Below are 22,883 nucleotides of genomic sequence, written 5' to 3' on the forward strand. Positions count from 1 at the left end.
TATAGAACATTTTGTCAAAATTGTATTTCTATAGAAATTTTTTTCAAAATATTATTTCTATAAAAAATTTTCTCAAAATTTTATTTCTATAGAATTTATGGTCAAAATTTTATTTCTATAGAAAAATTTCTCACAAAAATTTGTTTATAGAAACTTTTTCCAAAATTTTATTTTTATAAAGATTTAACAAAAAAGATTACTAATTTGGGTAGAATTCTACCAACTGTGGCAACCGTGGTGGTAATACAAATTTATATTTTAAGTTAAATACGTTGCATATTCATGTTTTAAGATAATAAAGTACTTAGAACCATTTTTGTTTTGTAAAATTTTTTAAATTTAACGAAAAATATAGTAGGGAAAATTGTTTGGGAATGTATAGGAAAGTAGGGAACTTTTTTTGTCCTTGTAGGGTAAACCGAACATTTTCCGTGGCAACATTGACTATGAGCTATAGTCAGATTGACACAAAGCACCCATAGACATGTACCCCTTAATTTTCTTAAATATGCAACTGCGGTTTATCTCCCAGAACTATATGTTACCCCACAAATGCTTATGATTACTAATTCTGTAATGGTGGTTTGGGGTATGATATAGTCGGCCCCGCCCGACTTTCTACTTTACTTACTTGTTTTTAGGTTTGGGTGGATTTTTCAATCCTTTGAGGGTGGTCACGAATTATCGTCCTTTTCGCTCTAGGACGCATATTTAAGAAGATATGATCAAAAGAAGTTTTTCATATAAAAATTTAATTTTTTTTTGGGGTTTGCGTGGATTTTTCAATTTTCTGAGGGTGGTCACGAATTATCGTCCTTTTCCCTCTAGGACGCATAGCTTAGGAGATATGGTCAATAGAAGTTTTTCATATACAAATTTCTATTTTTTATGGGTGGTCACGAATTAAAGTCCTTTTCGCTCTAGGACGCGTAGTTTAGGAGATATGGCCACAAGAAGTTTTTCATATAAAAATTTAACCTTTTTAGGATTTGGGTGGATTTTACAGTTTTTTTGAGGGTGGTTACGAAATAAAGTCCTTTTCGCTCTAGGACGCATATTTAAGGAGATATAGCCAAAAGAAGCTTTTCGAATAAAAATTTAGGATTAAATTAGTTTAGGAGATATGGTCAAAAGAAGTTTTTCATATAAAAATTTCAATTTTTTTAAGTTTTGGGTGGATTTTTCAATTTTTTGGGGGTGGTCACGAATTAAAGTCCTTTTCGCTCTAGGACGCTTAGTTTAGGAGATATGGGCAAAAGAAGCTTTTCATATAAAAATTTAATTTTTTTAGGTTTTGGGTGGATTTTTCAATTTTTTGGGGGTGGTCACGAATTAGAGTCCTTTTAGCTCTAGGACGCTTAGTTTAGGAGATATGGTCAAAAGAAGTTTTTCATATAAAAATTTAATTTTTTTAGGTTTTGGGTGGATTTTTCAATTTTTTGGGGGTGGTCACGAATTAAAGTCCTTTTCGCTCTAGGACGCGTAGTTTAGGAGATATGGCCACAAGAAGTTTTCCATATAAAAATTTAACCTTTTTAGGATTTGGGTGGATTTTACAGTTTTTTTGAGGGTGGTTACGAAATAAAGTCCTTTTCGCTCTAGGACGCATATCTAAGGAGATATAGCCAAAAGAAGCTTTTCGAATAAAAATTTAGGATTAAATTAGTTTAGGAGATATGGTCAAAAGAAGTTTTTCATATAAAAATTTCATTTTTTTAGGATTTGGGTGGATTTTTCAATTTTTTGAGGATGGCTACGAATTATCGTCCTTTTCGCTCTAGGACGCATATTTAAAGAGATATGGCCAAAAGAAGTTTTTCATATAAAAATTTATTTTTTTAAGATTTGGGTGGATTTTTAAATTTTTTGAGGGTGGTCACGAATTATCGTTCTTTTTGCTTTAGGACGCATATTTAAGAAGATACGATCAAAAGAAGTTTTTCATATAAAAATTTAATTTTTTTAGGGTTTGGGTGAATTTTTCAATTTTCTGAGTGTGGTCACGAATTATCGTCCTTTTCGCTCTAGGACGCATAGTTTAGGATATATGGTCAATAGAAGTATTTCATATAAAAATTTCTATTTTATAGGATTTAAGTGGATTTTTTTCGAATTTTCGCTCTAGGACGCATATTTAAGGAGATATAGCCAAAAGAAGCTTTTCATATAAAAATTTAGGATTAAATTAGTTTAGGAGATATGGTCAAAAGAAGTTTTTCATATAAAAATTTCATTTTTTTTTAGGATTTGGGTGGATTTTTCAATTTTTTGAGGATGGCTACGAATTATCGTCCTTTTCGCTCTAGGACGCATATTTAAGGAGATATGGCCAAAGGAAGTTTTTCATATAAAAATTTATTTTTTGTAAGATTTGGGTGGATTTTTAAATTTTTTGAGGGTGGTCACGAATTATCGTTCTTTTCGCTCTAGATCGCATATTTAAGAAGATATGATCAAAAGAAGTTTTTCATATAAAAATTTATTTTTTTTAGGGTTTGGGTGAATTTTTCGATTTTCTGAGGGTGGTCACGAATTATCGTCCTTTTCGCTCTAGGACGCATAGTTTAGGAGATATGGTCAATAGAAGTATTTCATATAAAATTTTCTATTTTTTAGGATTTAAGTGGATTTTTCAATTTCTGGAGGGTGGTCACGAATTAAAGTCCTTTTCGCTCTAGGACGCGTAGTTTAGGAGATATGGCCAAAAGAAGTTTTTCATATAAAAATTTAATTTTTTTTAGTATTTGGGTGGATTTTAAAAATTTTTGAGGGTTGTCACGAATTAAAGTCCTTTTCGCTCTATGATGCTTATTTTAGGAGGTATGGCCAAAATAAGTTTTTCATATAAAAATTTGATTTTTTAAGGATTTGGGTGGATTTTTCAATTTTCTGAGGGTGGCTACGAATTATCGTCCTTTTCGCTCTAGGACGCATATTTAAGGAGATATGGCCAAAAGAAATTTTTCATATAAACATTTCAATTTTTTTAGGATTTGGGTGGATTTTTGAATTTTTTGAGGGTGGCTACGAATTATCGTCCTTTTCGCTCTAGGACGCATATTTAAGGAGATATGGCCAAAAGAAGTTTTTCATATAAAAATTTCATTTTTTTAGGATTTGAGTGGATTTTTCGCTCTTGGACGCTTAGTTTAGGAGATATGGGCAAAAGAAGTTTTTCATATAAAAATTTACATTTTTTAGGGTTTGGGTGAATTTTTCAATTTGTTGAGGGTGGTTACGAATTATTATCCTTTTCGCTCTAAGACGCTTAGTTCATTCTTTTTAGGATTTGGGTGGACTTTTCAATTTATTGAGGGTGGTCACGAATTATCGCCCTAGGACGCTTAGTTTAGGCGATATGGCCAAAAGATTTTTTCACGAATTATCGTCCTTTTCGCTCTATGACGCTTAGTTTGGGAGAAGTTTTGCATATAAAAATTTAAATTTTTATTAGTATTTGGGTGGGTTTTTCAAGTTTTTGAAGGTGAACACGAATTATCGTTCTTATCGCTTTAGGACGCATATTGAAAGAGATATGGCCAAAAGAAGTTTTTCATATAAAAATTTTAATTTTTTAGGATTTGGATGGATTTTTCAATTTTCTGAGGGTGGTCACGAATTATTGTCCTTTTCGCTCTAGGACGCTTAGTTTAGGAGATATGGCCAAAAGAAATTTTTCATATAAAAATTTGATTTTTTTTAAATTTGGGTTTATTTTTAAATTTTTTGAGGGTGGTCACGAATTATCGTCCTTTTCGCTCTAGGACGCATATTTAAGGAGATACGGCCAAAAGAAGTTTTTCATATAAAAATTTCAATTTGGATTTTTCAATTTTTTGGGTGGTCACGAATTAAAGTCCTTTTCGCTCTAGGACGCTTAGTTTAGGATATATTGCCAAAAAAAGTTTTTCATATAAAAATTTCAATTTTTTTAGGATTTGGGTGGATTTTTCAATTTTTTGGGGGTGGTCACGAATTAAAGTCCTTTTCGCTCTAGGACGCTTAGTTTAGGAGATATGGGCAAAAGAAGTTTTTCATATAAAAATTTCAATTTTTTTAGGTTTTGGGTGGATTTTTAAATTTTTTGGGGGTGGTCACGAATTAAAGTCCATTTCGCTCTAGGACGCATATTTAAGGAGATATGGGCGAAAGAAGTTTTTCATATAAAAATTTAATTTTTTTTAGGTTTTGGGTGGATTTTTCAATTTTTTGGGGGTGGTCACGAATTAAAGTCCTTTTCGCTCTAGGACGCTTAGTTTAGGAGATATGGGCTAAAGAAGTTTTTCATATAAAAATTTAAATTTTTTTAGGTTTTGGATGGATTTTTCAATTTTTTGGGGGTGGTCAGAATTGAAGTCCTTTTCGCTCTAGGACGCTTAGTTTAGGAGATATGGGCAAAATAAGTTTTTCATATAAAAATTTCAATTTTTTTAGGTTTTGGGTGGATTTTTCAATTTTTTGGGGGTGGTCACGAATTAAAGTCCTTTTCGCTCTAGGACGCTTAGTTTAGAAGATATGGGCAAAAGAAGTTTTTCATATAAAAATTTAATTTTTTTAGGTTTTGGGTAGATTTTTCAATTTTTTGGGGGTGGTCACGAATTAGAGTCCTTTTCGCTCTAGGACGCTTAGTTTAGGAGATATGGGCACAAGAAGTTTTTCATATAAAAATTTCAATTTTTTCAGGTTTTGGGTGGATTTTTCAATTTTTTGGGGGTGGTCACGAATTAAAGCCCTTTTCGCTCTAGGACGCTTAGTTTAGGAGATATGGGCAAAAGAAGTTTTTCATATAAAAATTTAATTTTTTTAGGTTTTGGGTGGATTTTTCAAGATGTTTTTCATATAAAAATTTAATTTTTTTTAGGTTTTGTGTGGATTTTTCAATTTTTTGGGGGTGGTCACGAATTAAAGTCCTTTTCGCTCTAGGACGCTTAGTTTAGGAGATATGGGCAAAAGAAGTTTTTCATATAAAAATTAATTTTTTTAGGTTTTGGGTAGATTTTTCAATTTTTTGGGGGTGGTCACGAATTAGAGTCCTTTTGGCTCTAGGACGCTTAGTTTAGGAGATATGGGCACAAGAAGTTTTTCATATAAAAATTTAAATATTTTTAGGTTTTGGGTGGATTTTTCAATTTTTTGAGGATGGCTACGAATTATCGTCCTTTTCGCTCTAGGACGCATATTTAAAGAGATATGGCCAAAAGAAGTTTTTCATATAAAAATTTAATTTTTTTTAGTATTTGGGTGGATTTAAAAAATTTTTGAGGGTTGTCACGAATTAAAGTCCTTTTCGCTCTATGATGCTTATTTTAGGAGGTATGGCCAAAATAAGTTTTTCATATAAAAATTTGATTTTTTAAGGATTTGGGTGGATTTTTCAATTTTCTGAGGGTGGCTACGAATTATCGTCCTTTTCGCTCTAGGACGCATATTTAAGGAGATATGGCCAAAAGAAATTTTTCATATAAACATTTCAATTTTTTTAGGATTTGGGTGGATTTTTGAATTTTTGAGGGTGGCTACGAATTATCGTCCTTTTCGCTCTAGGACGCATATTTAAGGAGATATGGCCAAAAGAAGTTTTTCATATAAAAATTTCATTTTTTTAGGATTTGAGTGGATTTTTCGCTCTTGGACGCTTAGTTTAGGAGATATGGGCAAAAGAAGTTTTTCATATAAAAATTTACATTTTTTAGGGTTTGGGTGAATTTTTCAATTTGTTGAGGGTGGTTACGAATTATTATCCTTTTCGCTCTAAGACGCTTAGTTCATTCTTTTTAGGATTTGGGTGGACTTTTCAATTTATTGAGGGTGGTCACGAATTATCGCCCTAGGACGCTTAGTTTAGGCGATATGGCCAAAAGATTTTTTCACGAATTATCGTCCTTTTCGCTCTATGACGCTTAGTTTGGGAGAAGTTTTGCATATAAAAATTTAAATTTTTATTAGTATTTGGGTGGGTTTTTCAAGTTTTTGAAGGTGAACACGAATTATCGTTCTTATCGCTTTAGGACGCATATTGAAAGAGATATGGCCAAAAGAAGTTTTTCATATAAAAATTTTAATTTTTTAGGATTTGGATGGATTTTTCAATTTTCTGAGGGTGGTCACGAATTATTGTCCTTTTCGCTCTAGGACGCTTAGTTTAGGAGATATGGCCAAAAGAAATTTTTCATATAAAAATTTGATTTTTTTTTAAATTTGGGTTTATTTTTAAATTTTTTGAGGGTGGTCACGAATTATCGTCCTTTTCGCTCTAGGACGCATATTTAAGGAGATATGGCCAAAAGAAGTTTTTCATATAAAAATTTCAATTTGGATTTTTCAATTTTTTTGGGTGGTCACGAATTAAAGTCCTTTTCGCTCTAGGACGCTTAGTTTAGGATATATTGCCAAAAAAAGTTTTTCATATAAAAATTTCAATTTTTTTAGGTTTTGGGTGGATTTTTCAATTTTTTGGGGGTGGTCACGAATTAAAGTCCTTTTCGCTCTAGGACGCTTAGTTTAGGAGATATGGGCAAAAGAAGTTTTTCATATAAAAATTTGATTTTTTTTTAAATTTGGGTTTATTTTTAAATTTTTTGAGGGTGGTCACGAATTATCGTCCTTTTCGCTCTAGGACGCATATTTAAGGAGATATGGCCAAAAGAAGTTTTTCATATAAAAATTTCAATTTGGATTTTTCAATTTTTTTGGGTGGTCACGAATTAAAGTCCTTTTCGCTCTAGGACGCTTAGTTTAGGATATATTGCCAAAAAAAGTTTTTCATATAAAAATTTCAATTTTTTTAGGTTTTGGGTGGATTTTTCAATTTTTTGGGGGTGGTCACGAATTAAAGTCCTTTTCGCTCTAGGACGCTTAGTTTAGGAGATATGGGCAAAAGAAGTTTTTCATATAAAAATTTCAATTTTTTTAGGTTTTGGGTGGATTTTTAAATTTTTTGGGGGTGGTCACGAATTAAAGTCCATTTCGCTCTAGGACGCATATTTAAGGAGATATGGGCGAAAGAAGTTTTTCATATAAAAATTTAATTTTTTTTAGGTTTTGGGTGGATTTTTCAATTTTTTGGGGGTGGTCACGAATTAAAGTCCTTTTCGCTCTAGGACGCTTAGTTTAGGAGATATGGGCTAAAGAAGTTTTTCATATAAAAATTTCAATTTTTTGAGGTTTTGGGTGGATTTTTCAATTTTTTGGGGGTGGTCACGAATTAGAGTCGTTTTCGCTCTAGGACGCATATTTAAGGAGATATGGGCAAAAGAAGTTTTTCATATAAAAATTTCAATTTTTTTGGTTTTGGGTGGATTTTTCAATTTTTTGGGGGTGGCCACGAATTAAAGTCCTTTTCGCTCTAGGACGCTTAGTTTAGGAGATATGGGCAAAAGAAGTTTTTCATATATAAATTTAAATTTTTTTAGGTTTTGGGTGGATTTTTCAATTTTTTTGGGGGTGGTCACGAATTAAAGTCCTTTTCGCTCTAGGACGCTTAGTTTAGGAGATATGGGAAAAAGAAGTTTTTCATATAAAAATTTCAATTTTTTCAGGTTTTGGGTGGATTTTTCAATTTTTTGGGGGTGGTCACGAATTAAAGTCCTTTTCGCTCTAGGACGCTTAGTTTAGGAGATATGGGCAAAAGAAGTTTTTCATATAAAAATTTCAATTTTTTTAGGTTTTGGGTGGATTTTTCAATTTTTTGGGGGTGGTCACGAATTAAAGTCCTTTTTGCTCTAGGACGCTTAGTTTAGAAGATATGGACAAAAGAAGTTTTTCATATAAAATTTCAATTTTTTTAGGTTTTTGGGTGGATTTTACAATTTTTTGGGTGTGGTCACGAATTAAAGTCCTTTTCGCTCTAGGACGCTTAGTTTAGGAGATATGGGCACAAGAAGTTTTTCATATAAAAATTTCAACTTTTTTATGTTTTGGGTGGATTTTTCAATTTTTTGGGGGTGGTCACGAATTAAAGTCCTTTTCGCTCTAGGACGCATATTTAAGGAGATATGGGCAAAAGAAGTTTTTCATATAAAAATTTCAATTTTTTTAGGTTTTGGGTGAATTTTTCAATTTTTTGGGGGTGGTCACGAATTAAAGTCCTTTTCGCTCTAGGACGCTTAGTTTAGGAGATATGGGCAAAAGAAGTTTTTCATATAAAAATTTCAATTTTTTTAGGTTTTGGGTGGATTTTTCAATTTTTTGGGGGTGGTCACGAATTAAAGTCCTTTTCGCTCTAGGACGCATATTTAAGGAGATATGGGCGAAAGAAGTTTTTCATATAAAAATTTCAATTTTTTAGGTTTTGGGTGGATTTTTCAATTTTTTGGGGGTGGTCACGAATTAAAGTCCTTTTCGCTCTAGGACGCTTAGTTTAGGAGATATGGGATTTTTCAATTTTTTGGGGGTGGTCACGAATTAAAGTCCTTTTCGCTCTAGGACGCTTAGTTTAGAAGATATGGGCAAAAGAAGTTTTTCATATAAAAATTTCAATTTTTTTAGGTTTTGTTTGGATTTTTAAATTTTTTGGGGGTGGTCACGAATTAAAGTCCTTTTCGCTCTAGGACGCTTAGTTTAGGAGATATGGGCAAAAGAAGTTTTTCATATAAAAATTTCAATTTTTTTAGGTTTTATGTGGATTTTTCAATTTTTTGGGGGTGGTCACGAATTAAAGTCCTTTTCGCTCTAGGACGCTTAGTTTAGGAGATATGGGCAAAAGAAGTTTTTCATATAAAAATTTCAATTTTTTTAGGTTTTGGGTGGATTTTTCAATTTTTTGGGGGTGGTCACGAATTAAAGTCCTTTTCGCTCTAGGACGCATATTTAAGGAGATATGGGCGAAAGAAGTATTTCATATAAAAATTTAAATTTTTTTAGGTTTTGGGTGGATTTTTCAATTTTTTGGGGGTGGTCACGAATTAAAGTCCTTTTCGCTCTAGGACGCTTAGTTTAGGAGATATGGGCAAAAGAAGTTTTTCATACAAAAATTTCAATTTTTTTAGTTTTTGGGTGGATTTTTCAATTTTTTGGGGGTGGTCACGAATTAAAGTCCTTTTCGCTCTAGGACGCATATTTAAGGAGATATGGGCAAAAGAAGTTTTTCATATAAAAATTTAATATTTTTAGGTTTTGGGTGGATTATTCAATTTTTTGGGGGTGGTCACGAATTAAAGTCCTTTTCGCTCTAGGACGCTTAGTTTAGGAGATATGGGCAAAAGAAGTTTTTCATATAAAAATTTCAATTTTTTTAGGTTTTGGGTGGATTTTTCAATTTTTTGGGGGTGGTCATGAATTAAAGTCCTTTTCGCTCTAGGACGCTTAGTTTAGGAGATATGGGCAAAAGAAGTTTTTCATATAAAAATTTCAATTTTTCTAGGTTTTGGGTGGATTTTTCAATTTTTTGGGGGTGGTCACGAATTAAAGTCCTTTTTGCTCTAGGACGCTTAGTTTAGGAGATATGGGCAAAATAAGTTTTTCATGTAAAATTTAAAATTTTTTTAGGTTTTGGGTGGATTTTTCAATTTTTTGGGGGTGGTCACGAATTAAAGTCCTTTTCGCTCTGGGACGCTTAGTTTAGGAGATATGGGCACAAGAAGTTTTTCAATTTTTTCAATTTTTTTAGGTTTTGGGTGGATTTTTCAATTTTTTGGGGGTGGTCATGAATTAAAGTCCTTTTCGCTCTAGGACGCTTAGTTTAGGAGATATGGGCAAAAGAAGTTTTTCATATAAAAATTTCAATTTTTTTAGGTTTTGGGTGAATTTTTCAATTTTTTGGGGGTGGTCACGAATTAAAGTCCTTTTCGCTCTGGGACGCTTAGTTTAGGAGATATGGGCACAAGAAGTTTTTCATATAAAAATTTCAATTTTTTTAGGTTTTGGGTGGATTTTTCAATTTTTTGGGGGTGGTCACGAATTAAAGTCCTTTTCGCTCTAGGACGCTTAGTTTAGGAGATATGGGCAAAAGAAGTTTTTCATATAAAAATTTCAATTTTTTTAGGTTTTGGGTGGATTTTTAAATTTTTTTAGGTTTTGGGTGGATTTTTCAATTTTTTGGGTGTGGTCACGAATTAAAGTCCTTTTCGCTCTAGGACGCTTAGTTTAGGAGATATGGGCACAAGAAGTTTTTCATATAAAAATTTCAACTTTTTTAGGTTTTGGGTGGATTTTTCAATTTTTTGGGGGTGGTCACGAATTAAAGTCTTTTTCGCTCTAGGACGCATATTTAAGGAGATATGGGCAAAAGAAGTTTTTCATATAAAAATTTCAATTTTTTTAGGTTTTGGGTGGATTTTTCAATTTTTTTATCTCATATCTTAGTTTGCCCATATCTTCATATCTTAGTTTAGAAGATATGGGCAAAAGAAGTTTTTCATATAAAAATTTCAATTTTTTTAGGTTTTGTTTGGATTTTTAAATTTTTTGGGGGTGGTCACGAATTAAAGTCCTTTTCGCTCTAGGACGCCTAGTTTAGGAGATATGGGCAAAAGAAGTTTTTCATATAAAAATTTCATTTTTTTTAGGTTTTGGGTGGATTTTTCAATTTTTTGGGGGTGGTCACGAATTAAAGTCCTTTTCGCTCTAGGACGCTTAGTTTAGGAGATATGGGCAAAAGAAGTTTTTCATATAAAAATTTCAATTTTTTTTAGGTTTTGGGTGGATTTTTCGCTTTTTTGGGGGTGGTCACGAATTAAAGTCCTTTTCGCTCTAGGACGCTTAGTTTAGGAGATATGGGCAAAAGAAGTTTTTCATATAAAAATTTCAATTTTTTTAGGTTTTGGGTGGATTTTTCAATTTTTTGGGGGTGGTCACGAATTAAAGTCCTTTTCGCTCTAGGACGCATATTTAAGGAGATATGGGCGAAAGAAGTATTTCATATAAAAATTTAAATTTTTTTAGGTTTTGGGTGGATTTTTCAATTTTTTGGGGGTGGTCACGAATTAAAGTCCTTTTCGCTCTAGGACGCTTAGTTTAGGAGATATGGGCAAAAGAAGTTTTTCATACAAAAATTTCAATTTTTTTTAGTTTTTGGGTGGATTTTTCAATTTTTTGGGGGTGGTCACGAATTAAAGTCCTTTTCGCTCTAGGACGCATATTTAAGGAGATATGGGCAAAAGAAGTTTTTCATATAAAAATTTAATATTTTTAGGTTTTGGGTGGATTATTCAATTTTTTGGGGGTGGTCACGAATTAAAGTCCTTTTCGCTCTAGGACGCTTAGTTTAGGAGATATGGGCAAAAGAAGTTTTTCATATAAAAATTTCAATTTTTTTAGGTTTTGGGTGGATTTTTCAATTTTTTGGGGGTGGTCATGAATTAAAGTCCTTTTCGCTCTAGGACGCTTAGTTTAGGAGATATGGGCAAAAGAAGTTTTTCATATAAAAATTTCAATTTTTCTAGGTTTTGGGTGGATTTTTCAATTTTTTGGGGGTGGTCACGAATTAAAGTCCTTTTTGCTCTAGGACGCTTAGTTTAGGAGATATGGGCAAAATAAGTTTTTCATGTAAAATTTAAAATTTTTTTAGGTTTTGGGTGGATTTTTCAATTTTTTGGGGGTGGTCACGAATTAAAGTCCTTTTCGCTCTGGGACGCTTAGTTTAGGAGATATGGGCACAAGAAGTTTTTCAATTTTTTCAATTTTTTTAGGTTTTGGGTGGATTTTTCAATTTTTTGGGGGTGGTCATGAATTAAAGTCCTTTTCGCTCTAGGACGCTTAGTTTAGGAGATATGGGCAAAAGAAGTTTTTCATATAAAAATTTCAATTTTTTTAGGTTTTGGGTGAATTTTTCAATTTTTTGGGGGTGGTCACGAATTAAAGTCCTTTTCGCTCTGGGACGCTTAGTTTAGGAGATATGGGCACAAGAAGTTTTTCATATAAAAATTTCAATTTTTTTAGGTTTTGGGTGGATTTTTCAATTTTTTGGGGGTGGTCACGAATTAAAGTCCTTTTCGCTCTAGGACGCTTAGTTTAGGAGATATGGGCAAAAGAAGTTTTTCATATAAAAATTTCAATTTTTTTAGGTTTTGGGTGGATTTTTAAATTTTTTTAGGTTTTGGGTGGATTTTTCAATTTTTTGGGTGTGGTCACGAATTAAAGTCCTTTTCGCTCTAGGACGCTTAGTTTAGGAGATATGGGCACAAGAAGTTTTTCATATAAAAATTTCAACTTTTTTAGGTTTTGGGTGGATTTTTCAATTTTTTGGGGGTGGTCACGAATTAAAGTCTTTTTCGCTCTAGGACGCATATTTAAGGAGATATGGGCAAAAGAAGTTTTTCATATAAAAATTTCAATTTTTTTAGGTTTTGGGTGGATTTTTCAATTTTTTTATCTCATATCTTAGTTTGCCCATACCTTCATATCTTAGTTTAGAAGATATGGGCAAAAGAAGTTTTTCATATAAAAATTTCAATTTTTTTAGGTTTTGTTTGGATTTTTAAATTTTTTGGGGGTGGTCACGAATTAAAGTCCTTTTCGCTCTAGGACGCCTAGTTTAGGAGATATGGGCAAAAGAAGTTTTTCATATAAAAATTTCATTTTTTTTAGGTTTTGGGTGGATTTTTCAATTTTTTGGGGGTGGTCACGAATTAAAGTCCTTTTCGCTCTAGGACGCTTAGTTTAGGAGATATGGGCAAAAGAAGTTTTTCATATAAAAATTTCAATTTTTTTAGGTTTTGGGTGGATTTTTCGCTTTTTTGGGGGTGGTCACGAATTAAAGTCCTTTTCGCTCTAGGACGCTTAGTTTAGAAGATATGGGAAAAAGAAGTTTTTCATATAAAAATTTCAATTTTTTTAGGTTTTGGGTGGATTTTTAAATTTTTTGGGGGCGGTCACGAATTAAAGTCCTTTTCGCTCTGGGGCGCTTAGTTTAGGAGATATGGGCACAAGAAGTTTTTCATATAAAAATTTCAATTTTTTTTAGGTTTTGGGTGGATTTTCCAATTTTTTGGGGGTGGTCACGAATTAAAGTCCTTTTCGCTCTAGGACGCTTAGTTTAGGAGATATGGGCAAAAGAAGTTTTTCATATAAAAATTTCAATTTTTTTAGGTTTTGGGTGGATTTTTCAATTTTTTGGGGGTGGTCACGAATTAAAGTCCTTTTCGCTCTAGGACGCTTAGTTTAGGAGATATGGGCAAAAGAAGTTTTTCATATAAAAATTTCAATTTTTTTAGGTTTTGGGTGGATTTTTAAATTTTTTTAGGTTTTGGGTGGATTTTTCAATTTTCTGGGTGTGGTCACGAATTAAAGTCCTTTTCGCTCTAGGACGCTTAGTTTAGGAGATATGGGCACAAGAAGTTTTTCATATAAAAATTTCAACTTTTTTAGGTTTTGGGTGGATTTTTCAATTTTTTGGGGGTGGTCACGAATTAAAGTCCTTTTCGCTCTAGGACGCATAGTTAAGGAGATATGGGCAAAAGAAGTTTTTCATATAAAAATTTCAATTTTTTTAGGTTTTGGGTGAATTTTTCAATTTTTTGGGGGTGGTCACGAATTAAAGTCCTTTTCGCTCTAGGACGCTTAGTTTAGGAGATATGGGCAAAAGAAGTTTTTCATATAAAAATTTCAATTTTTTTAGGTTTTGGGTGGATTTTTCAATTTTTTGGGGGTGGTCACGAATTAAAGTCCTTTTCGCTCTAGGACGCTTAGTTTAGGAGATATGGGCTAAAGAAGTTTTTCATATAAAAATTTCAATTTTTTTAGGTTTTGGGTGGATTTTTCAATTTTTTGGGGGTGGTCACGAATTAAAGTCCTTTTCGCTCTAGGACGCTTAGTTTAGGAGATATGGGCAAAAGAAGTTTTTCATATAAAAATTTCAATTTTTTTGGTTTTGGGTGGATTTTTAAATTTTTTGGGGGTGGTCACGAATTAAAGTCCTTTTCGCTCTAGGACGCTTAGTTTAGAAGATATGGGCAAAAGAAGTTTTTCATATAAAAATTTCAATTTTTTTAGGTTTTGTTTGGATTTTTAAATTTTTTGGGGGTGGTCACGAATTAAAGTCCTTTTCGCTCTAGGACGCCTAGTTTAGGAGATATGGGCAAAAGAAGTTTTTCATATAAAAATTTCATTTTTTTTAGGTTTTGGGTGGATTTTTCAATTTTTTGGGGGTGGTCACGAATTAAAGTCCTTTTCGCTCTAGGACGCTTAGTTTAGGAGATATGGGCAAAAGAAGTTTTTCATATAAAAATTTCAATTTTTTTAGGTTTTGGGTGGATTTTTCGCTTTTTTGGGGGTGGTCACGAATTAAAGTCCTTTTCGCTCTAGGACGCTTAGTTTAGAAGATATGGGCAAAAGAAGTTTTTCATATAAAAATTTCAATTTTTTTAGGTTTTGGGTGGATTTTTCAATTTTTTTGGGGGGTGGTCACGAATTAAAGTCCTTTTCGCTCTAGGACGCTTAGTTTAGGAGATATGGGCAAAAGAAGTTTTTCATATAAAAATTTCAATTTTTTTAGGTTTTATGTGGATTTTTCAATTTTTTGGGGGTGGTCACGAATTAAAGTCCTTTTCGCTCTGGGACGCTTAGTTTAGATGATATGGGAAAAAGAAGTTTTTCATATAAAAATTTCAATTTTTTTAGGTTTTGGGTGGATTTTTAAATTTTTTGGGGGCGGTCACGAATTAGAGTCCTTTTCGCTCTAGGACGCTTAGTTTAGGAGATATGGGCACAAGAAGTTTTTCATATAAAAATTTAAATTTTTTTGGGTTTTGGGTGGATTTTTCAATTTTTTGGGGGTGGTCACGAATTAAAGTCCTTTTCGCTCTAGGACGCTTAGTTTAGGAGATATGGGCAAAAGAAGTTTTTCATATAAAAATTTCAATTTTTTTAGGTTTTGGGTGGATTTTTCAATTTTTTGGGGGTGGTCACGAATTAAAGTCCTTTTCGCTCTAGGACACATATTTAAGGAGATATGGGCGAAAGAAGTATTTCATATAAAAATTTAAATTTTTTTAGGTTTTGGGTGGATTTTTCAATTTTTTGGGGGTGGTCACGAATTAAAGTCCTTTTCGCTCTAGGACGCTTAGTTTAGGAGATATGGGCAAAAGAAGTTTTTCATATAAAAATTTCAATTTTTTTAGGTTTTGGGTGGATTTTTCGCTTTTTTGGGGGTGGTCACGAATTAAAGTCCTTTTCGCTCTAGGACGCTTAGTTTAGAAGATATGGGAAAAAGAAGTTTTTCATATAAAAATTTCAATTTTTTTAGGTTTTGGGTGGATTTTTCAATTTTTTTGGGGGGTGGTCACGAATTAAAGTCCTTTTCGCTCTAGGACGCTTAGTTTAGGAGATATGGGCAAAAGAAGTTTTTCATATAAAAATTTCAATTTTTTTAGGTTTTATGTGGATTTTTCAATTTTTTGGGGGTGGTCACGAATTAAAGTCCTTTTCGCTCTAGGACGCTTAGTTTAGGAGATATGGGCACAAGAAGTTTTTCATATAAAAATTTAAATTTTTTTGGGTTTTGGGTGGATTTTTCAATTTTTTGGGGGTGGTCACGAATTAAAGTCCTTTTCGCTCTAGGACGCATATTTAAGGAGATATGGGCGAAAGAAGTATTTCATATAAAAATTTAAATTTTTTTAGGTTTTGGGTGGATTTTTCAATTTTTTGGGGGTGGTCACGAATTAAAGTCCTTTTCGCTCTAGGACGCTTAGTTTAGGAGATATGGGAAAAAGAAGTTTTTCATATAAAAATTTCAATTTTTTTAGGTTTTGGGTGGATTTTTAAATTTTTTGGGGGCGGTCACGAATTAGAGTCCTTTTCGCTCTAGGACGCTTAGTTTAGGAGATATGGGCACAAGAAGTTTTTCATATAAAAATTTAAATTTTTTTGGGTTTTGGGTGGATTTTTCAATTTTTTGGGGGTGGTCACGAATTAAAGTCCTTTTCGCTCTAGGACGCTTAGTTTAGGAGATATGGGCAAAAGAAGTTTTTCATATAAAAATTTCAATTTTTTTAGGTTTTGGGTGGATTTTTAAATTTTTTGGGGGTGGTCACGAATTAAAGTCCTTTTCGCTCTAGGACGCATATTTAAGGAGATATGGGCGAAAGAAGTATTTCATATAAAAATTTAAATTTTTTTAGGTTTTGGGTGGATTTTTCAATTTTTTGGGGGTGGTCACGAATTAAAGTCCTTTTCGCTCTAGGACGCTTAGTTTAGGAGATATGGGCAAAAGAAGTTTTTCATATAAAAATTTCAATTTTTTTAGGTTTTGGGTGGATTTTTCAATTTTTTGGGGGTGGTCACGAATTAAAGTCCTTTTTGCTCTAGGACGCTTAGTTTAGGAGATATGGGCAAAAGAAGTTTTTCATATAAAAATTTCAATTTTTTTAGGTTTTGGGTGGATTTTTCAATTTTTTGGTGGTGGTCACGAATTAAAGTCCTTTTCGCTCTAGGACGCTTATGGGCAAAAGAAGTTTTTCATGTAAAATTTTAAATTTTTTTAGGTTTTGGGTGGATTTTTCAATTTTTTGGAGGTGGTCACGAATTAAAGTCCTTTTCGCTCTGGGACGCTTAGTTTAGGAGATATGGGCACAAGAAGTTTTTCATATAAAATTTTAAATTTTTTTAGGTTTTGGGTGGATTTTTCAATTTTTTGGGGGTGGTCACGAATTAAAGTCCTTTTCGCTCTAGGACGCTTAGTTTAGGAGATATGGGCACAAGAAGTTTTTCATATAAAAATTTCAATTTTTTTAGGTTTTGGGTGGATTTTTCAACTTTTTGGGGGTGGTCACGAATTACAGTACTTTTCGCTCTAGGACGCATATTTAAGGAGATATGGGCAAAAGAAGTTTTTCATATAAAAATTTAAATTTTTTTGGTTTTGTTTGGATTTTTAATTTTTTTGGGGGTGGTCACGAATTAAAGTCCTTTTCGCTCTAGGACGCTTAGTTTAGGAGATATGGGCAAAAGAAGTTTTTCATATAAAAATTTCAATTTTTTTAGGTTTTGGGAGGATTTTTAAATTTTTGGGGGTGGTCACGAATTAAAGTCCTTTTCGCTCTAGGACGCTTAGTTTAGGAGATATGGGCAAAAGAAGTTTTTCATATAAAAATTTCAATTTTTTTAGGTTTTATGTGGATTTTTCAATTTTTTGGGGGTGGTCACGAATTAAAGTCCTTTTCGCTCTAGGACGCTTAGTTTAGGAGATATGGGAAAAAGAAGTTTTTCATATAAAAATTTCAATTTTTTTAGGTTTTGGGTGGATTTTTACATTTTTTGGGGTTGGTCACGAATTAGAGTCCTTTTCGCTCTAGGACGCATATTTAAGGAGATATGGGCACAAGAAGTTTTTCATATAAAAATTTAATTTTTTTTAGGTTTTGGATGGATTTTTCAATTTTTTGGGGGTGGTCACGAATTAAAGTCCTTTTCGCTCTAGGACGCTTAGTTTAGGAGATATGGGCAAAAGAAGTTTTTCATATAAAAATGTCATTTTTTTTAAGGTTTTGGGTGGATTTTTAAATTTTTTGGGGGTGGTCACGAATTAAAGTCCTTTTCGCTCTAGGACGCATATTTAAGGAGATATGGGCGAAAGAAGTATTTCATATAAAAATTTCAATTTTTTTTGGTTTTGGGTGGATTTTTCGATTTTTTGGGGTGGTCACGAATTACAGTCCTTTTCGCTCTAGGACGCATATTTAAGGAGATATGGGCGAAAGAAGTTTTTCATATAAAAATTTCAATTTTTTTAGGTTTTGGGTGGATTTTTCGATTTTTTGGGGTGGTCACGAATTACAGTCCTTTTCGCTCTAGGACGCATATTTAAGGAGATATGGGCGAAAGAAGTTTTTCATATAAAAATTTCAATTTTTTTAGGTTTTGGGTGGATTTTTCAATTTTTTGGGGGTGGTCACGAATTAAAGTCCTTTTCGCTCTAGGACGCTTAGTTTAGGAGATATGGGCAAAAGAAGTTTTTCATATAAAAATTTCAATTTTTTTAGGTTTTGGGTGGATTTTTCAATTTTTTTGGGGGTGGTCACGAATTAAAGTCCTTTTCGCTCTAGGACGCATATTTAAGGAGATATGGGCGAAAGAAGTTTTTCATATAAAAATTTCAATTTTTTTAGGTTTTGGGTGGATTTTTCGATTTTTTGGGGTGGTCACGAATTACAGTCCTTTTCGCTCTAGGACGCATATTTAAGGAGATATGGGCGAAAGAAGTTTTTCATATAAAAATTTCAATTTTTTTAGGTTTTGGGTGGATTTTTCAATTTTTTGGGGGTGGTCACGAATTAAAGTCCTTTTCGCTCTAGGACGCTTAGTTTAGGAGATATGGGCAAAATAAGTTTTTCATGTAAAATTTAAAATTTTTTTAGGTTTTGGGTGGATTTTTCAATTTTTTGGGGGTGGTCACGAATTAAAGTCCTTTTCGCTCTGGGACGCTTAGTTTAGGAGATATGGGCACAAGAAGTTTTTCATATAAAAATTTCAATTTTTTTAGGTTTTGGGTGGATTTTTCAATTTTTTGGGGGTAGTCACGAATTAAAGTCCTTTTCGCTCTAGGACGCATATTTAAGGAGATATGGGCAAAAGAAGTTTTTCATATAAAAATTTCAATTTTTTTAGGGTTTGGGTGGATTTTTCAATTTTTTGGCGGTGGTAACGAATTAAAGTCCTTTTCGCTCTGGGACGCTTAGTTTAGGAGATATGGGCACAAGAAGTTTTTCATATAAAAATTTCAATTTTTTTAGGTTTTGGGTGGATTTTTCAATTTTTTGGGGGTGGTCACGAATTAAAGTCCTTTTCGCTCTAGGACGCTTAGTTTAGAAGATATGGGCAAAAGAAGTTTTTCATATAAAAATTTCAATTTTTTTAGGTTTTGGGTGGATTTTTCGATTTTTTGGGGGTGGTCACGAATTACAGTCCTTTTCGCTCTGGACGCTTAGTTTAGGAGATATTGGAAAAAAAAGTTTTTCATATAAAAATTTCAATTTTTTTAGGTTTTGGGTGGATTTTTACATTTTTTGGGGGTGGTCACGAATTAAAGTCCTTTTCGCTCTAGGACGCTTAGTTTAGGAGATATGGGAAAAAAAGTTTTTCATATAAAAATTTCAATTTTTTTAGGTTTTGGGTGGATTTTTACATTTTTTGGGGGTGGTCACGAATTAGAGTCCTTTTCGCTCTAGGGCGCTTAGTTTAGGAGATATGGGCACAAGAAGTTTTTCAAATAAAAATTTATTTTTTTTAGGTTTTGGGTAGATTTTTCAATTTTTTGGGGTGGTCACGAATTAGAGTCCTTTTCGCTCTAGGACGCATAGTTAAGGAGATATGGGCACAAGAAGTTTTTCATATAAAAAATTAAATTTTTTTAGGTTTTGGGTGGATTTTTAAATTTTTTGGGGGTGGTCACGAATTAAAGTCCTTTTCGCTCTAGGACGCTTAGTTTAGGAGATATGGGCACAAGAAGTTTTTCATATAAAAATTTAAATTTTTTTAGGTTTTGGGTGGATTTTGCAATTTTTTGGGGGTGGTCACGAATTAAAGTCCTTTTCGCTCTAGGACGCTTAGTTTAGGAGATATGGGCAAAAGAAGTTTTTCATATAAAAATTTCAATTTTTTTAGGTTTTGGGTGGATTTTTCATTTTTTTGGGGGGTGGTCACGAATTAAAGTCCTTTTCGCTCTAGGACGCTTAGTTTAGGAGATATGGGCAAAAGAAGTTTTTCATATAAAAATTTCAACTTTTTTAGGTTTTGGGTGGATTTTTCAATTTTTTGGGGGTGGTTACGAATTAAAGTCCTTTTCGCTCTAGGACGCTTAGTTTAGGAGATATGGGCAAAATAAGTTTTTCATATAAAAATTTCAACTTTTTTAGGTTTTGGGTGGATTTTTCAATTTTTTGGGGGTGGTTACGAATTAAAGTCCTTTTCGCTCTAGGACGCTTAGTTTAGGAGATATGGGCAAAATAAGTTTTTCATATAAAAATTTCATTTTTTTTAGGTTTTGGGTGGATTTTTCGATTTTTTGGGGGTGGTCACGAATTAAAGTCCTTTTCGCTCCAGGACGCTTAGTTTAGGAGATATGGGCGAAAGAAGTTTTTCATATAAAAATTTAAATTTTTTAGGTTTTGGGTGGATTTTTCAAGAAGTTTTTCATATAAAAATTTAAATTTTTTTAGGTTTTGGGTGGATTTTTCAATTTTTTGGGAGTGGTCACGAATTAAAGTCCTTTTCGCTCTAGGACGCTTAGTTTAGGAGATATGGGCAAAAGAAGTTTTTCATATAAAAATTTCAATTTTTTTAGGTTTTGGGTGGATTTTTCAATTTTTTGGGGGTGGTCCTTTTCGCTCTAGGGCGCATATTTAAGGAGATATGGGCGAAAGAAGTTTTTCATATAAAAATTTAATTTTTTTTAGATTTTGGGTGGATTTTTCAATTTTTTGGGGTGGTCACGAATTAAAGTCCTTTTCGCTCTAGGGCGCATATTTAGGGAGATATGGGCACAAGAAGTTTTTCATATAAAAATTTCAATTTTTTTTAGGTTTTGGGTGGATTTTTCAATTTTTTGGGGGTGGTCACGAATTAAAGTCCTTTTCGCTCTAGGACGCTTAGTTTAGGAGATATGGGCAAAAGAAGTTTTTCATATAAAAATTTCAATTTTTTTAGGTTTTGGGTGGATTTTTCAATTTTTTGGGGGTGGTCACGAATTAAAGTCCTTTTCGCTCTAGGACGCTTAGTTTAGGAGATATGGGTTAAAGAAGTTTTTCATATAAAAATTTCAATTTTTTTAGGTTTTGGGTGGATTTTTCAATTTTTTGGGGGTGGTCACGAATTAAGGTCCTTTTCGCTCTAGGACGCATATTTAAGGAGATATGGGCAAAAGAAGTTTTTCATATAAAAATTTCAATTTTTTGGTTTTGGGTGGATTTTTCAATTTTTTGGGGGTGGTCCTTTTCGCTCTAGGACGCATATTTAAGGAGATATGGGCGAAAGAAGTTTTTCATATAACACGAATTCATGGTCACGAATTAAAGTCCTTTTCGCTCTAGGACGCTTAGTTTAGGAGATATGGGCTAAAGAAGTTTTTCATATAAAAATTTAAATTTTTTTAGGTTTTGGGTGGATTTTTCAATTTTTTGGGGTGGTCACGAATTAAAGTCCTTTTCGCTCTAGGACGCATATTTAGGGAGATATGGGCACAAGAAGTTTTTCATATAAAAATTTCAATTTTTTTTGGTTTTGGGTGGATTTTTCAATTTTTTGGTGGTGGTCACGAATTAAAGTCCTTTTCGCTCTAGGACGCTTAGTTTAGGAGATATGGGCACAAGAAGTTTTTCATATAAAAATTTATTTTTTTTAGGTTTTGGGTGGATTTTTCAATTTTTTTGGGGGTGGTCACGAATGAAAGTCCTTTTCGCTCTAGGACGCATATTTAAGGAGATATGGGCGAAAGAAGTTTTTCATATAAAAATTTCAATTTTTTTAGGTTTTGGGTGGATTTTTCAATTTTTTGGGGGTTGTCACGAATTAAAGTCCTTTTCGCTCTAGGACGCTTAGTTTAGGAGATATGGGCAAAAGAAGTTTTTCATATAAAAATTTCAATTTTTTTAGGTTTTGGGTGGATTTTTCAATTTTTTGGGGGTGGTCACGAATTAAAGTCCTTTTTGCTCTAGGACGCTTAGTTTAGGAGATATGGGCAAAAGAAGTTTTTCATATAAAAATTTAATTTTTTTAGGTTTTGGGTAGATTTTTCAATTTTTTGGGGGTGGTCACGAATTAGAGTCCTTTTCGCTCTAGGACGCTTAGTTTAGGAGATATGGGCACAAGAAGTTTTTCATATAAAAATTTAAATTTGTTTAGGTTTTGGGTGGATTTTTCAATTTTTTGGCGGTGGTCACGAATTAAAGTCCTTTTCGCTCTAGGACGCTTAGTTTAGGAGATATGGGCAAAAGAAGTTTTTCATGTAAAATTTTCAATTTTTTTAGGTTTTGGTGAATTTTTCAATTTTTTGGGGGTGGTCACGAATTAAAGTCCTTTTCGCTCTAGGACGCTTAGTTTAGGACATATGGGCTAAATAAGTTTTTCATATAAAAATTTCAATTTTTTTTTAGGTTTTGGGTGGATTTTTCGATTTTTTGGGGGTGGTCACGAATTACAGTCCTTTTCGCTCTAGGACGCTTAGTTTAGGTGATATGGGCAAAAGAAGTTTTTCATATAAAAATTTCAATTTTTTTAGGTTTTGGGTGGATTTTTCAATTTTTTGGGGGTGGTCACGAATTAAAGTCCTTTTCGCTCTAGGACGCTTAGTTTAGGAGATATGGGCAAAAGAAGTTTTTCATATAAAAATTTATTTTTTTTAGGTTTTGGGTAGATTTTTCAATTTTTTGGGGTGGTCACGAATTAGAGTCCTTTTCGCTCTAGGACGCTTAGTTTAGGAGATATGGGCACAAGAAGTTTTTCATATAAAAATTTAATTTTTTTTAGGTTTTGGGGGGTTTTCTCAATTTTTTGGGGGTGGGCACGAATTAAAGTCCTTTTCGCTCTAGGACGCTTTGTTTAGGAGATATGGGCAAAAGAAGTTTTTCATATAAAAATTTCAATTTTTTAGGGTTTTTGGTGGATTTTTCAATTTTTTGGGGGTGGTCACGAATTAAAGTCCTTTTCGCTCTAGGACGCTTAGTTTAGGAGATATGGGCTAAAGAAGTTTTTCATATAAAAATTTAAATTTTTTTAGGTTTTGGGTGGATTTTGCAATTTTTTTGGGGGTGGTCACGAATTAAAGTCCTTTTCGCTCTAGGACGCTTAGTTTAGGAGATATGGGCAAAAGAAGTTTTTCATATAAAAATTTCAATTTTTTTAGGTTTTGGGTGGATTTTTCATTTTTTTGGGGGGTGGTCACGAATTAAAGTCCTTTTCGCTCTAGGACGCTTAGTTTAGGAGATATGGGCAAAAGAAGTTTTTCATATAAA

This window comes from Haematobia irritans, chromosome 4, assembly GCF_050003625.1.
Source record: "Haematobia irritans isolate KBUSLIRL chromosome 4, ASM5000362v1, whole genome shotgun sequence".
In the NCBI taxonomy this organism is placed as follows: domain Eukaryota; kingdom Metazoa; phylum Arthropoda; class Insecta; order Diptera; family Muscidae; genus Haematobia; species Haematobia irritans.